Source organism: Bombina bombina, chromosome 2, assembly GCF_027579735.1.
Source record: "Bombina bombina isolate aBomBom1 chromosome 2, aBomBom1.pri, whole genome shotgun sequence".
In the NCBI taxonomy this organism is placed as follows: domain Eukaryota; kingdom Metazoa; phylum Chordata; class Amphibia; order Anura; family Bombinatoridae; genus Bombina; species Bombina bombina.
The window spans coordinates 1,333,279,902-1,333,295,026 of NC_069500.1; positions in this window are offsets into that span (position 1 = coordinate 1,333,279,902).

Below are 15,125 nucleotides of genomic sequence, written 5' to 3' on the forward strand. Positions count from 1 at the left end.
ACAAATTGTGATTACTGGTTTTACCCATAGCTGTGTGTATATATATATGACTGCTGTTGGTACATACTACTCCTCACACACATGCTACAAGTTGCATAGTTAACAGCCCCCACAATAGCTCTTCTGTCACCCATCATAACACACTACTCTATTTATTGTGCAGTCTCTGGTATACTTTTGTTTCATCTGTTTGCATGTATAAGTGTATGCTATGTAATGTGTGTGTGTGTGTATCTGCCTGTATAAGTGTATGCTATGTAGTGTGTGTATCTTCATGTGTAAGTGTATGCTATGTAGTGTGTGTGTATCTGCATGTATAAGTGTATGCTATGTAGTAGTGTGTGTGTGTGTATCTGCATGTATAAGTGTATACTATGTAGTGTGTGTATCTGCATGTATAAGTGTATGCTATGTAGTGTGTGTGTATCTGCATATGTAAGTGTATGCTATGTAGTGTGCTACTGTGCATATTAAAGTGAATGTAAATGATATGCTTTCTAATGAACATTATTAATTCCTAATATACTTCCTAATATACTTGCAATGTAAACCGCAATATTTATTTTGGAAAATAAGCATCTTGTGATATTATAATTTAACTTATCTACGTCTTGAACGCCAACTCCTCCCATCCTTGACTTCCGGTATTGCTTATAGAGCAGTCCCTCCTGCTCTCTTACGTAGGCTTGAAGCGCACTCCCGAGGAGACAACAATTTGCGCATGCGTTTTGAAACAGCTGTTAATATGCGCAAAAAATGTATTAACCCCTAAACCGCCGCTCCCGGACCCCGCCGCCACCTAATAAAGTTATTTACCCCTAAACCGCCGCTCCCGGACCCCGCCGCCACCTAATAAAGTTATTTACCCCTAAACCGCCGCTCCCGGACCCCGCCGCCATCTACCCCAGCTACCCCACCGCCATCTACCTTAGCTACCCCGCCGCCATCTACCCCATCTACCCCACCGCCATCTACCCCATCTACCCCGCCGCCATCTACCCCGCCGCCATCTACCCCACCTACCCCGCCGCCATCTACCCCACCTACCCCGCCGCCATCTACCCCAGCTACCCCGCCGCCATCTACCCCAGCTACCCCGCCGCCATCTACCTTACCTACCCCGCCGCCATCTACCTTACCTACCCCGCCGCCAATCAGATTAACTTGAATCTGATTGGCTGATTGAATCAGCCAATCAGATTTTTCTACCTTTATTCCGATTGGCTGATAGAATCCTATCAGCCAATCGGAATTTGACGGACGCCATCTTGGATGACGTCATTTAAAGGTACCTCATTCCTCGTTTAGTCTTCGTGCCAGATGGATGCTCCGCGGCGGAGGAGAAAAGAAAGAAGATTGAAGATGCCACATTGCTTGAAGACATCGCCGGATGGAAGAAGAGTTCGCCCAGATGGAAGAAGACTTCTCTGCCGCTTCATTGGACATCGCCTGGATCGGATGAAGAGTTCTGCCCGGCTGGGTGAATACAAGGTAGGGAGATCTTCAGGGGGGTAGTGTTAGGTTTTTTTAAGGTGGGTTTGGGTGGGTTTAGAATAGGGGTATGTGGGTGGTGGGTTGTAATGTTGGGGAGTGGTATTGTGTTTATCTTTACAGGCAAAAGAGCAGTTTTCTTTGGGGCATGCCCCGCAAAAGGCCCTTTTAAGGGCTGGTAAGGTAAAAGAGCTTTGAACTTTTTTATTTTAGAATAGGGCAGGGATTTTTTTTTATTTTGGGGGGCTTTATTATTTTATTAGGGGGCTTAGAATAGGTGTAATTAGCTTAAAAATCTTGTAATATTTTTTTTTTTTGTAATTTAGTGGGGGGGGGGGTTTGGGTAATTTAGTTTAATTAATTGTATTTTAGTTTAGATATTTGTTGTTTATTTAATTTATTGATAGTGTAGGTGTATTTGTAAATTAGGTTAGGATTTATTTTACAGGTAAATTGGTAATTATTTTAACTAGGTAGCTATTAAATAGTAAATAACTATTTAATAGCTATTGTACCTAGTTAAAATAAATACAAAGTTGCCTGTAAAATAAATATAAACCCTAAAATCGCTACAATGTAACTATTAGTTATATTGTAGCTATATTAGGGTTTATTTTATAGGTAAGTATTTAGATTTAAATAGGAATATTATAATTAATAATATTAATATTAATTAGATTTATTTTAATAAGAATTTAGTTAGGGATGTTAGAGTTTGATAGGGTTATTATACTTAATATATATATATATATATATATATATATATATATATATATATATATATATATATATATATATATATATATAATATAATAACGATATTAACTATATTAACCCTAATATAATTAGGGTTAATATAGTTAATATAGCTGGCAGCGGTGTAGGGGGATTAGATTAGGGGTTAATGTGTTTAATATAGGTGGCGGCGGTGTAGGGGGATTAAATTAGGGGTTAATATTTTTAAAATAGATGGCGGCGGGGTAGCTAAGGTAGATGGCGGCGGGGTAGCTACGGTAGATGGCGGGGTAGGTAAGGTAGATGGGCGGGGTAGCTGGGGTAGATGGCGGCGGGGTAGCTAAGGTAGATGGCGGCGGGGTAGATGGCGGGGTAGGTAAGGTAGATGGCGGCGGGGTAGATGTGGTAGATGGCGGGGTAGCTAAGGTAGATGGCGGCGGGGTAGGTAAGGTAGATGGCGGCGGAGTGGGTAAGGTAGATGGCGGCGGGGTAGGTGGGGTAGATGGCGCCTGGGTAGGTAAGGTAGATGGCGGCGGGGTAGATGGGGTAGATGGCGATGGGGTAGATGGCAGCGGGGTAGCTAAGGTAGATGGCGGCAGGGTAGATGGGGTAGATGGCGGCGGGGTAGCTAAGGTAGATGGCGGGGTAGGTAAGGTAGATGGCGGCGGGGTAGATAGGGTAGATGGCGGCGGGGTAGCTAAGGTAGATGGCGGCGGGGTAGCTAAGGTAGATGGCGGCGGGGTAGCTAAGGTAGATGGCGGCGGGGTAGATGGGGTAGATGGCGGCGGGGTAGCTAAGGTAGATGGCGGCGGGGTAGATGGCGGCGGGGTAGGTAAGGTAGATGGCGGCGGGGTAGATGGGGTAGATGGCGGGGTAGATGGCGGGGTAGGCGGGGTAGGTAAGGTAGATGGCGGCGGGGTAGCTAAGGTAGATGGCGGTGGGTAGATGGGGTAGATGGCGGCGGGGTAGGTAAGGTAGATGGCGGCGGGGTAGATGTGGTACATGGCGGGGTAGCTAAGGTAGATGGCGGCGGGGTAGATGGGGTAGATGGCGGCGGGGTAGATGGGGTAGATGGCGGCGGGGTAGCGAAGGTAGATGGCGGCGGGGTAGCTAAGGTAGATGGCGGCGGGGTAGATGGGGTAGATGGCGGCGGGGTAGATGGGGTAGATGGCGGCGGGGTAGGTAAGGTAGATGGCGGCGGGGTAGGTGGGGCAGATGGCGGCGGGGTAGCTAAGGTAGATGTCGGCGGGGTAGCTAAGGTAGATGGCGGCGGGGTAGGGGGGGTAGATGGCTGCGGGGTAGCTAAGGTAGATGGCGGCGGGGTAGCTAAGGTAGATGGCAGCGGGGTAGGTGGGGTAGATGGCGGCGGGGTAGCTAAGGTAGATGGCGGCGGGGTCCGGGAGCGGCGGTTTAGGGGTTAATAACTTTATTAGGTGGCGGCGGGGTCCAGGAGCGGCGGTTTAGGGGTTAAACACTTTATTAGGGATTGCGGCGGGGGAAAGCGGACCGCGGTTGACAGGTAGATAGATATTGCGCATGCGTTAGGTGTTAGGAATAGTTTGCACATGCGCTACATGTGAACGAGCATGGATTGTCAATTACGATTTGTTAGGGAACGCATGCGCAGTTTGATCGCGTTACGTGTGCAAAAAGGGGCTGGACGCCACGGGGTATGAGCTATAATTTGTTAAAGGCAATGTCAATCAAATTAGATACGACGGACAAGATGGCGGGCGGAGGAAGAAAGTAAGCGAAGTAGGATTATAAATCCTTCGATTATGGTCTTAGTCTTAAATTATAAAAAAATGATGACTTAAACTAAAGTTTATTTTAGGTAATTAACAAGATGAGGAAGAGTGGTGAACTTGACTTGACATTCACTTTAATGGGGAATGCAGAGAGCAGTTTTAAAGAATTTATTATTAAATGTCCAATTAATAAAAATATTTAGCAATGTCTTTGCAAAGGCTAATTAAATACATAGCTCACATAGCCATACCAGTGGTTTGAGCTTGTGTTTGATTTGCTGCCTAAGTGTATTAAAATCTATGACTTTATTTAGAATTTTATTTATATTACTTTGGTCTTATGATTTGTTTAAGCCCCGCGGGGTAGATGTGGTAGATGGCGGGGTAGCTAAGGTAGATGGCGGCGGGGTAGGTAAGGTAGATGGCGGCGGAGTGGGTAAGGTAGATGGCGGCGGGGTAGGTGGGGTAGATGGCGCCTGGGTAGGTAAGGTAGATGGCGGCGGGGTAGATGGGGTAGATGGCGATGGGGTAGATGGCAGCGGGGTAGCTAAGGTAGATGGCGGCAGGGTAGATGGGGTAGATGGCGGCGGGGTAGCTAAGGTAGATGGCGGGGTAGGTAAGGTAGATGGCGGCGGGGTAGATAGGGTAGATGGCGGCGGGGTAGCTAAGGTAGATGGCGGCGGGGTAGCTAAGGTAGATGGCGGCGGGGTAGCTAAGGTAGATGGCGGCGGGGTAGATGGGGTAGATGGCGGCGGGGTAGCTAAGGTAGATGGCGGCGGGGTAGATGGCGGCGGGGTAGGTAAGGTAGATGGCGGCGGGGTAGATGGGGTAGATGGCGGGGTAGATGGCGGGGTAGGCGGGGTAGGTAAGGTAGATGGCGGCGGGGTAGCTAAGGTAGATGGCGGTGGGTAGATGGGGTAGATGGCGGCGGGGTAGGTAAGGTAGATGGCGGCGGGGTAGATGTGGTACATGGCGGGGTAGCTAAGGTAGATGGCGGCGGGGTAGATGGGGTAGATGGCGGCGGGGTAGATGGGGTAGATGGCGGCGGGGTAGCTAAGGTAGATGGCGGCGGGGTAGCTAAGGTAGATGGCGGCGGGGTAGATGGGGTAGATGGCGGCGGGGTAGATGGGGTAGATGGCGGCGGGGTAGGTAAGGTAGATGGCGGCGGGGTAGGTGGGGCAGATGGCGGCGGGGTAGCTAAGGTAGATGTCGGCGGGGTAGCTAAGGTAGATGGCGGCGGGGTAGGGGGGGTAGATGGCTGCGGGGTAGCTAAGGTAGATGGCGGCGGGGTAGCTAAGGTAGATGGCAGCGGGGTAGGTGGGGTAGATGGCGGCGGGGTAGCTAAGGTAGATGGCGGCGGGGTCCGGGAGCGGCGGTTTAGGGGTTAATAACTTTATTAGGTGGCGGCGGGGTCCAGGAGCGGCGGTTTAGGGGTTAAACACTTTATTAGGGATTGCGGCGGGGGAAAGCGGACCGCGGTTGACAGGTAGATAGATATTGCGCATGCGTTAGGTGTTAGGAATAGTTTGCACATGCGCTACATGTGAACGAGCATGGATTGTCAATTACGATTTGTTAGGGAACGCATGCGCAGTTTGATCGCGTTACGTGTGCAAAAAGGGGCTGGACGCCACGGGGTATGAGCTATAATTTGTTAAAGGCAATGTCAATCAAATTAGATACGACGGACAAGATGGCGGGCGGAGGAAGAAAGTAAGCGAAGTAGGATTATAAATCCTTCGATTATGGTCTTAGTCTTAAATTATAAAAAAATGATGACTTAAACTAAAGTTTATTTTAGGTAATTAACAAGATGAGGAAGAGTGGTGAACTTGACTTGACATTCACTTTAATGGGGAATGCAGAGAGCAGTTTTAAAGAATTTATTATTAAATGTCCAATTAATAAAAATATTTAGCAATGTCTTTGCAAAGGCTAATTAAATACATAGCTCACATAGCCATACCAGTGGTTTGAGCTTGTGTTTGATTTGCTGCCTAAGTGTATTAAAATCTATGACTTTATTTAGAATTTTATTTATATTACTTTGGTCTTATGATTTGTTTAAGCCCCGCCCACCACATTTCAATTTTTTTTGCCGGGGGGGGGGGGGCGTGTCCCTCTTTTGAATTTTGAAATGTTGGGAGGTATGGGTATAGGTACGATCACACTATGCAGACACAACAGTTAAATTTTGTGGGGCCACGTGACACTGTACATGAAGTTTTTTAATGGAATCCGCCCTAATACTTTAAGTGTTGATCATTTGGGATTCACATATTTTTCATATTATTTCAAATTGTATGGGGGTTTTTTCCACCCCTATCGTACGACACTGCGCGCATGCGCACTGAAGGCAATGTACCTGTATAAATCCTGGACCCTCTGATACCGTGGGCATACGCGGAGTGTGTCTGGAGAGCATGCGCAATAAAGGCTAATTTCCATATAATTCCTCGACCCTTTGCTGCTACTGAAACAGCTGATTTTGAGAGGTTGGGCCGCTTGCGCATGCGCAGTGAGCGCCACACACCTCCAACAGCTGATGTCACGTCACCGAAAGTGATGCAGGTCCCGCATTCTTCTAAGTCGAGACTTATTTTAGAACACAGGCACCAATTAGCAGCAGCTCCCATTAGTGTAGGATATCTGCATATTCATTTTTAACAAGGGATACTAAGACAATGAAGCACATTTGAATATAGAAAGTTAATTTAATTGTGTCTTAAAATGACATGCTCTATCTGAATCATATAAGTTTAATTTTGACTTTCCTATCCCTATATAAATAGGAGCTATTTCAGTGACCGATTCATTTTCTTACATACATTGTCTAGTAGTATGTTAGTTATATTTGGGTAAACATTGCATACAGATGTTTAATGTTGGTTGTCAAAAATATAGTGGATGCTAACTTATGTTTTTATTTAGTTTTTAGAACTATACAACAGCACACATTTAAATGGACGTTACTGAAATATTTTCTATCATGTATATTAGGGTTGCACTGATACCATTTTTTAAGACCAAGTACAAGTACTGATACGTTTTCTTCTTAAATGGGGAGAGTCCACAGCTGCATTCATTACTTTTGGGAATTCAGAACCTGGCCACCAGGAGGCAAAGACACCCCAGCCAAAGGCTTAAATACCTCCCCCACTTCCCTCATCCCCCAGTCATTCCTTGCCTTTCGTCAGGGCTGGCGCTTGTGCAAGGCAGCACAGGCAGTCGCCTCAGGGTGCACTCTGCAGGGGGGCACCGAGAGCAGGAGCTTTAGCCACCTTGTGACTTACTGCACAGTACTACTGGAGCCGAGCTGCAGACACTGATAGGAAGAGACCGTGCAGCTGCTCAGACTGATCAACCTATTGTTGCTAACTGTTTTACTCCCCTCCTGATCCTCAGTCTCCGGTGCCTAGAGGGTTGTGTGACAGGTATGTTTTTTTATACATTATATACTTTTTTATTTTCACATGCCAGACAGTGGTCCTTGCACTAGAAGCGCTGCAAGTACAAACTTCACCTGCACGTCAATCTGAAGCTGGTGAGTGACTGACGTGCAGGCTGCTAATTCCAGCACTGGAGTTTCTCAGGCTCAGCTATGAGTGAAATCATAACAGAAGAGCACTCAGCACACGCAGCTGCTTACTTCCTGTTCTGATAGCACTGAGCAGCAGTGCTCCTGTAGATCAAGTTCTATGGGTGCTGCAGCAGGATAGCCAGATATTAGGCATTAAGGCAGCTATTCAGAGCTAGGCTGAAGCAGCATTTTTTTTCTCTCCCTTCAGCTTGCTCTGAACTCCTCCCCTCCCCCTCAGTGATGTTTTTTCTGCCGGGTGTTCTGTTGAGAACTCCAATCTGTCAAAAACTCCAATCTGACATCACTTCCGGTATTTCCATACATCTGATTGGTCCGTGTCCTGTGAGTGACAGGATTCACAACCAATCAGATAGGTCTTGTAATCCTCTATCTTCACTATCTATTTTGCCTCCGCCTGGAGGCGGAGGCAAAATAGCCCCCCTTGTAGCCCCCCTTGTAAACCTCATTCCCCAAGGTTTACTTGGGGTGTATGCCAAAGGGTCTGCGGTGGCCCCCCAGACAGAGGCAAAACAGATATTAAAATAAAAGAGTCACCGGAAGTGACGTCAGCTTGGAGTTTTTGACGAATTGGAGTTCGGTCCTGACCTCATCACTACAGGAGCACACTTAACTACTTCACTGCAGGAATAAGGTAGGATTAAATCATAAAGTGTTGCCCATCTACATGTACCTTTATCTTTATGCTGTCCAGCCTGTCCTAATAATCCTATACTATAAAAGGCCAAGGGGGGTAGTTATCAAGCCGTCAACCTCAAATACGCTGGAATTCCGCAGCGTATTTGTGGCGAGGCTGATTCGCCTTAGTTATCAAAGGCTCGAGACCGACAAAAGTAGAATTTTGTGACGTAAACTTCGATCCGTCTGACACAGATCGATTCTTACGTCACTCCAGATGTTCCGCACACAAGTACGGCACAATCTCACTACTTTTGCTAGTTATCAAATGACTAGCAGGTACGCTCGGCACTTTTACGGCCCAGCGTACCTGGTTTTCAAACCGCCACCCCTGGAGGCGGCGGATCCCATAGGAATCAATGGGAGTCTGACCATAGCGAAAGTACAAGTTCGCTGCTGCCAGACATCCCATTGATTCCTATGGGAGCTGTCTACACCTAACACCCTAACATGTACCCCGAGTCTAAACACCCCTAATCTGTCCCCCCTACACCGCCGCAACTAAATAAAGTTATTACCCCCTAAACCGCCGCTCCCGGAGCCCACCGCAAGCTACTCTATACATATTAACCCCTAAACCGCCGCTCCCGGAGCACACCGCAACTATAATAAATGTATTAACCCCTAAACCGCCGCTCCCTGAATCCGCCGCAACCTATATTAAATGTATTAACCCCTATCCTGCCCCCCCTACACCGTCGCCACCTATATTAAATTTATTAACCCCTATCCTGCCCCCCCTACACCGTCGCCACCTATATTAAATTTATTAACCCCTATCCTGCCCCCCACTACACCGCCGCCACTGTAATACAATTATTAACCCCTAAACCTAAGTCTAACACTAACCCTAACACCCCCCTAACTTAAATATTAATTAAATAAATCTAAATAATATTACTCTTATTAACTAAATTAATCCTATTTAAAACTAAATACTTACCTTTAAAATAAACCCTAATATAGCTACAATATAAATAATAATTATATTGTAGCTATCTTAGGATTTATTTTTATTTTACAGGCAACTTTCAATTTATTTTAATTAGGTACAATAGCTATTAAATAGTTATTAACTATTTAATAGCTACCTAGCTAAAATAAAGAGAAATTAACTTGTAAAATAAAAACTAACCTAAGTTACAATTATACCTAACACTACACTATACTTAAATAAATTATTCCTATTTAAAACTAAATACTTACCTGTAAAATAAACCCTAAGATAGCTACAATATAATAATTACATTGTAGCTATCTTAGGATTTATATTTATTTTACAGGTAACTTTGTATTTATTTTAGCTAGTTAGAATAGTTATTAAATAGTTATTAACTATTTAATAACTACCTAGCTAAAAGAAATACAAAATTACCTGTAAAATAAATCCTAACCTAAGTTACAATTAAACCTAATACTACACTATCATTACATTAATTAAATAAACTACCTACTAATAACTACAATTAAATACAATTACATAAACTAACTAAAGTACAAAAAATAAAAAAGCTAAGTTACAAAAAATAAAAAAATAAGTTACAAACATTTTAAAAATATTACAACAATTTTAAGCTACTTACACCTAATCTAAGCCCCCTAATAAAATAACAAACCCCCCCAAAATAAAAAAAAATGCCCTACCCTATTCTAAATTAAATAAAGTTCAAAGCTCTTTTACCTTACCAGCCCTTAAAAGGGCCATTTGTGGGGCTTGCCCCAAAGAAAACTGCTCTTTTGCCTGTAAAAGAAAAATACAACCCCCCCCCAACATTAAAACCCACCACCCACATACCCCTAATCTAACCCAAACCCCCCTTACAAAAACCTAACACTAATCCCCTGAAGATCATCCAACCTTGAGTCGTCTTCACTCAGCCGAGCAGCGATGGAACCGAAGTGGACATCCGGAGCGGAAGAAGTTAATTCTCCAAGTGGCGCTGAAGAAATCTTCCATCCGATGAAGTCATCATCCAGGCGGCACTGAAGAAGTCTTCGATCCGGGCAATGTCATCTTCCAAGAGGCGCTGAAGAGGTCTTCTATCCGGGCGATGTCATCTTCCAAGCCAGGTCTTGAATCTTCCTCCCGCCGACGCGGAACATCCTTCTTCACCGACGGACTACCGACGAATGAAGGCTCCTTTAAGGGACGTCATCCAAGATGGCGTCCCCTCAATTCCGATTGGCTGATAGGATTCTATCAGCCAATCGGAATTAAGGTAGGAAAAATCTGATTGGCTGATGGAATCAGCCAATCAGATTCAAGTTCAATCCGATTGGCTGATCCAATCAGCCAATCAGATTGAGCTCGCATTCTATTGGCTGATCGGAACAGCCAATAGAATGCGAGCTCAATCTGATTGGCTGATTGGATCAGCCAATCGGATTGAACTTGAATCTGATTGGCTGATGGAATCAGCCAATCAGATTTTTCCTACCTTAATTCCGATTGGCTGATAGAATCCTATCAGCCAATCGGAATTGAGGGGACGCCATCTTGGATGACGTCCCTTAAAGGAGCCTTCATTCGTCGGTAGTCCGTCGGCGGGAGGAAGATTCAAGACCCGGCTTGGAAGATGACATCGCCCGGATAGAAGACCTCTTCAGCGCCTCTTGGAAGATGACATCGCCCGGATCGAAGACTTCTTCAGCGCCGCCTGGATGATGACTTCATCGGATGGAAGATTTCTTCAGCGCCGCTTGGAGGATTAACTTCTTCCGCTACGGATGTCCACTTCGGTTCCATCGCTGCTCGGCTGAGTGAAGACAACTCAAGGTAGGATGATCTTCAGGGGATTAGTGTTAGGGAGGGAGAGAGAGGGGGGGGGAGGGGGGAGAGATAGAGGGGAGAGAGAGAGAGGGGGGGAGAGAGAGAGGGGAGAGAGAGCAATAGAGAGGGGGAGAGAGCAAAAGAGAGGGATGAAGAGAAAGAGCAAAAGAGAGGGGGGAGAGAGAGCAAAAGAGGGGGAAGAGAGAGAGCGCAAAAGAGAAGGGGGAGAGAGAGAGCGCAGAAGAGAGTGGGAGAGAGAGAGCGCAGAAGAGAGTGGGAGAGAGAGAGCGCAAAAGAGTGGGGGAGAAAGAGAGCGCAAAAGAGTGGGGGAGAAAGAGAGTGCAAAAGAGAGGGGGAGAGAGCGCAAAAGAGAGGGGGAGAGAGAGCTCATAAGAGAGGGGGGAGAAAGAGAGCGCAAAAGAGAGGGGGAGAGAGAGCGCAAAAGAGGGGGGGAGAGAGAGAGCGCAAAAGAGAGGGGGAGAGAGAAAGCTCAAAAGAGAGGGGGAGAGAGCGCAAAAGAGAGGGGGAGGGAGAGAGAGCAAGGGGTGGGACCGCTGTACTGCAAAAAATGGCCCGTGTGAACGGGCTTTAGGACTAGTAGTAAAATAAAAGGGAACACTATTGTTCTGTATGCCATAATCTAATAACAATACCAATAGTACATAAATCTATCACATGATTTTAGAAAAACAAACAAAAACTGTGTGTAAGTAGTCACTAACATTTGTATGGTGTGACTGAGTTATAAATGTGCCTGTATATAAGTGCAAGTGTGTGTGTCTGTGACTCTGGGGGCATGTGGTGCCTGTATATATGTGCAAATGTGGGTGTCTGTGACTCTGGGGTCATGTGGTGCAAATGTGGGTGTCTGTGACTCTGGGTGCATGTGGTGCCTGTGTATATGTGCAAATGTGGGTGTCTGGGGGCATGTGGTGACTGTATATATGTGCAAATGTGGGTGTCTGGGGGCATGTGGTGCCTGTATATATATATATATATATATATATATATATATGTGCAAATGTGGGTGTCGGTGCATGTGGTGCCTGTATATATGTGCAAATGTGGGTGTCTGTATCTCTTGGTGCATGTAGTGCCTGTATATATGTGCAAATGTGGGTGGCTGTGCCTCTGGGTGCATGTGGTGCCTGTATATATCTGCAAATGTGAGTGTCTGTGCCTCTGGGTGCATGTGGTGCCTGTATATATGTGCAAATGTGGGTGTCTGTGCCTCTGCGTGCATGTGGTGCCTGTATATATGTGCAAATGTGGGTGTCTGTGCCTCTGGGTGCATGTAGTGCCTGTATATATGTGCAAATGTGGGTGTCTGTGCCTCTGGGTGCATGTGGTGCCTGTATATATCTGCAAATGTGGGTGTCTGTGCCTCTGGGTGCATGTGGTGCCTGTATATATGTGCAAATGTGGGTGTCTGGGGGCATGTGGTGCCTGTATATATGTGCAAATGTTGGTGTCTGTGCCTCTGGGTGCATGTGGTGCCTGTAAATATGTGCAAATGTGGGTGTCTGTGCCTCTGGGTACATGTGGTGCCTGTATATATGTGCAAATGTGGGTGTCTGGGTGCATGTGGTGACTGTATATATGTGGAAATGTGGGTGTCTGTGCTTCTGGGTGCATGTGGTGCCTGTATATATGTGTGAGTGTCTGTACACGTGTTATGTATATGTTATTGTGTATATGTGTCTGTACTCTGTATGTATCTGCATTAGTACATATGCACTTTAAAATGCACTTTACAAAACCACCAAAAAAACATTTCTGTAAAAGAAAAATAAGTTAGCTTTATGGAGCGCAATTAAAATGTACTTGGTATGGAGGTGGAGGAGGGCAGGGAGGTCGGTGGTATTGTGGTGGTGGTGGGGGGGGGGGGGTTTATGGCATTTCGATGTGGGTTTTGGGGGGGGGGTCAAAATGCATCTTTGCCTGTGTAGACAAAAATCCTTGCACCGATCCTGCCTTTCGTCACAGGAGGTTTGCAGAGAAGTATCGGAAGATTAAAGATAGTCTCTTATGGAGGGTAGTACTCTTTGAAATGGGACTGGAGTTTTAAGTAATCCTGTCAGTCACTCAGTGAGAGCATGGATAAGGGTTAGAGTCCGGAGATGCAGGGAGAGGCTTTCTGCGAAACCATCGCAACTAATGGTAACAGCTCCTTAGCAATCAGCGTTGATGAGTTTCGCTGCCTGCTTTCTTTACTCAAATCCATGTCAGAAGACAGGCTATCTGTCACACTTGAAGGGCCGTGTTCCTGTTCCACGGCGTTCCGGTAAGATCGTTTCATTTAACTTCGATGTGTGAATGTAATGTAAACAAAGAAGTCAGGGTCTCAGTGGGACTCCTTTATCTTTATGGAATAGATCGCCGTCCCCCACATCACTAACACTACCTAAACCTATTAACCCCTAAACCGCCGTTCCGAAACATCCCTGACACAAACTAAGCCTATTAACCCCTAAACCGCACCCCCCCACATCGCCGACTTGAACTAAACCTATTAACCTCTAAACCGTACCCCCCACATCGCCAACATTAACTAAACCTATTAACCCCTAAACCACCGTTCCGAAACATCGCTGACACAAACTAAACCTATTAACCCCTAAACCACACACCCCCTCACCGCCGACACAAACTAAACCTATTAACCCCTAAATCTCAACCCCCACATCGCCAACACTAATTAAACCTATTAACCCCTAAACCACCGTTCCGAAACATCGCCGACACAAACTAAACCTATTACCCTTACGCCGCACTAAACCTATTAACCCATAAACCGCACCCCCTCCACATCGTCAACACGAACTAAACCTATTAACCCCTAAACTGCACCACCCCCCACATCGCCAACACTAACTAAACCTATTAACCCCTAAACCGCACCCCCCCCCACATCGCCGACACAAACTAAACCTATGAACCCCTAAACCGCACCCCCCATCGCCAACACTAACTAAACCTATTAACCCCTAAACCGCTGTTCCAAAACATCGCCAACACAAACTAAACCTATTAACCCCACCTCCCCACATTGCCAACATGAAATAAAGCTATTAACCCCTAATCCGCCGTTCCGAAACATCGGCGACACAAACTAAACCTATTAACCCCTAAACCGCACCTCCTCACATCGCAGACACAAACTAAACCTATTAACCCCTAAACCGCACCCCCCCCCACATCGCCAACACTAACTAAACCTATTAACCTCTAAACTGCCGTTCCGAAACATCGCCGACACAAACTAAACCTATTACCCCTACACCGCACCCCCCACATCGCCAACACAAACTAAACCTATTAACCCCTAAACCGCACCCCCCCATCGCCAACACTTACTAAACCTATTAACCCCTAAACCGCCGTTCCAAAACATTGCCGAAACAAACTAAACCTATTAACCCCTAAACCTCACCCCCCACATCGCCGACACAAACTAAACCTATTAACCCCTAAACCGCACCCCCACACACATCGCCAACACTAACTAAACCTATTTACTCCTAAACCGTTGTTCCGAAACATCGCCAACACAGACTAAACCTATTAACCTCTAAACTGCCGTTCCGAAACATCGCCGACACAAACTAAACCTATTACCCCTACACCGCACCCCCCACATCGCCAACACAAACTAAACCTATTAACCCCTAAACCGCACCCCCCCATCGCCAACACTTACTAAACCTATTAACCCCTAAACCGCCGTTCCAAAACATCGCCGAAACAAACTAAACCTATTAACCCCTAAACCTCACCCCCCACATCGCCGACACAAACTAAACCTATTAACCCCTAAACCGCACCCCCACACACATCGCCAACACTAACTAAACCTATTTACTCCTAAACCGTTGTTCCGAAACATCGCCAACACAGACTAAACCTATTAAATCCTAAATTGCACCCCCCACATCGCCCCACTTTAACCGAATTAAAATATAACTAAATTAAAGTTACAATTATTAACTAATAATACCTATTTAAATCTAAATACAAACGGCTAGATTACAAGTTGAGCGTTAAGGTAAAAAAGCAGCGTTAAGAGGTCCTAACGCTGCTTTTTTTACGCCCGCTGCTATTACGA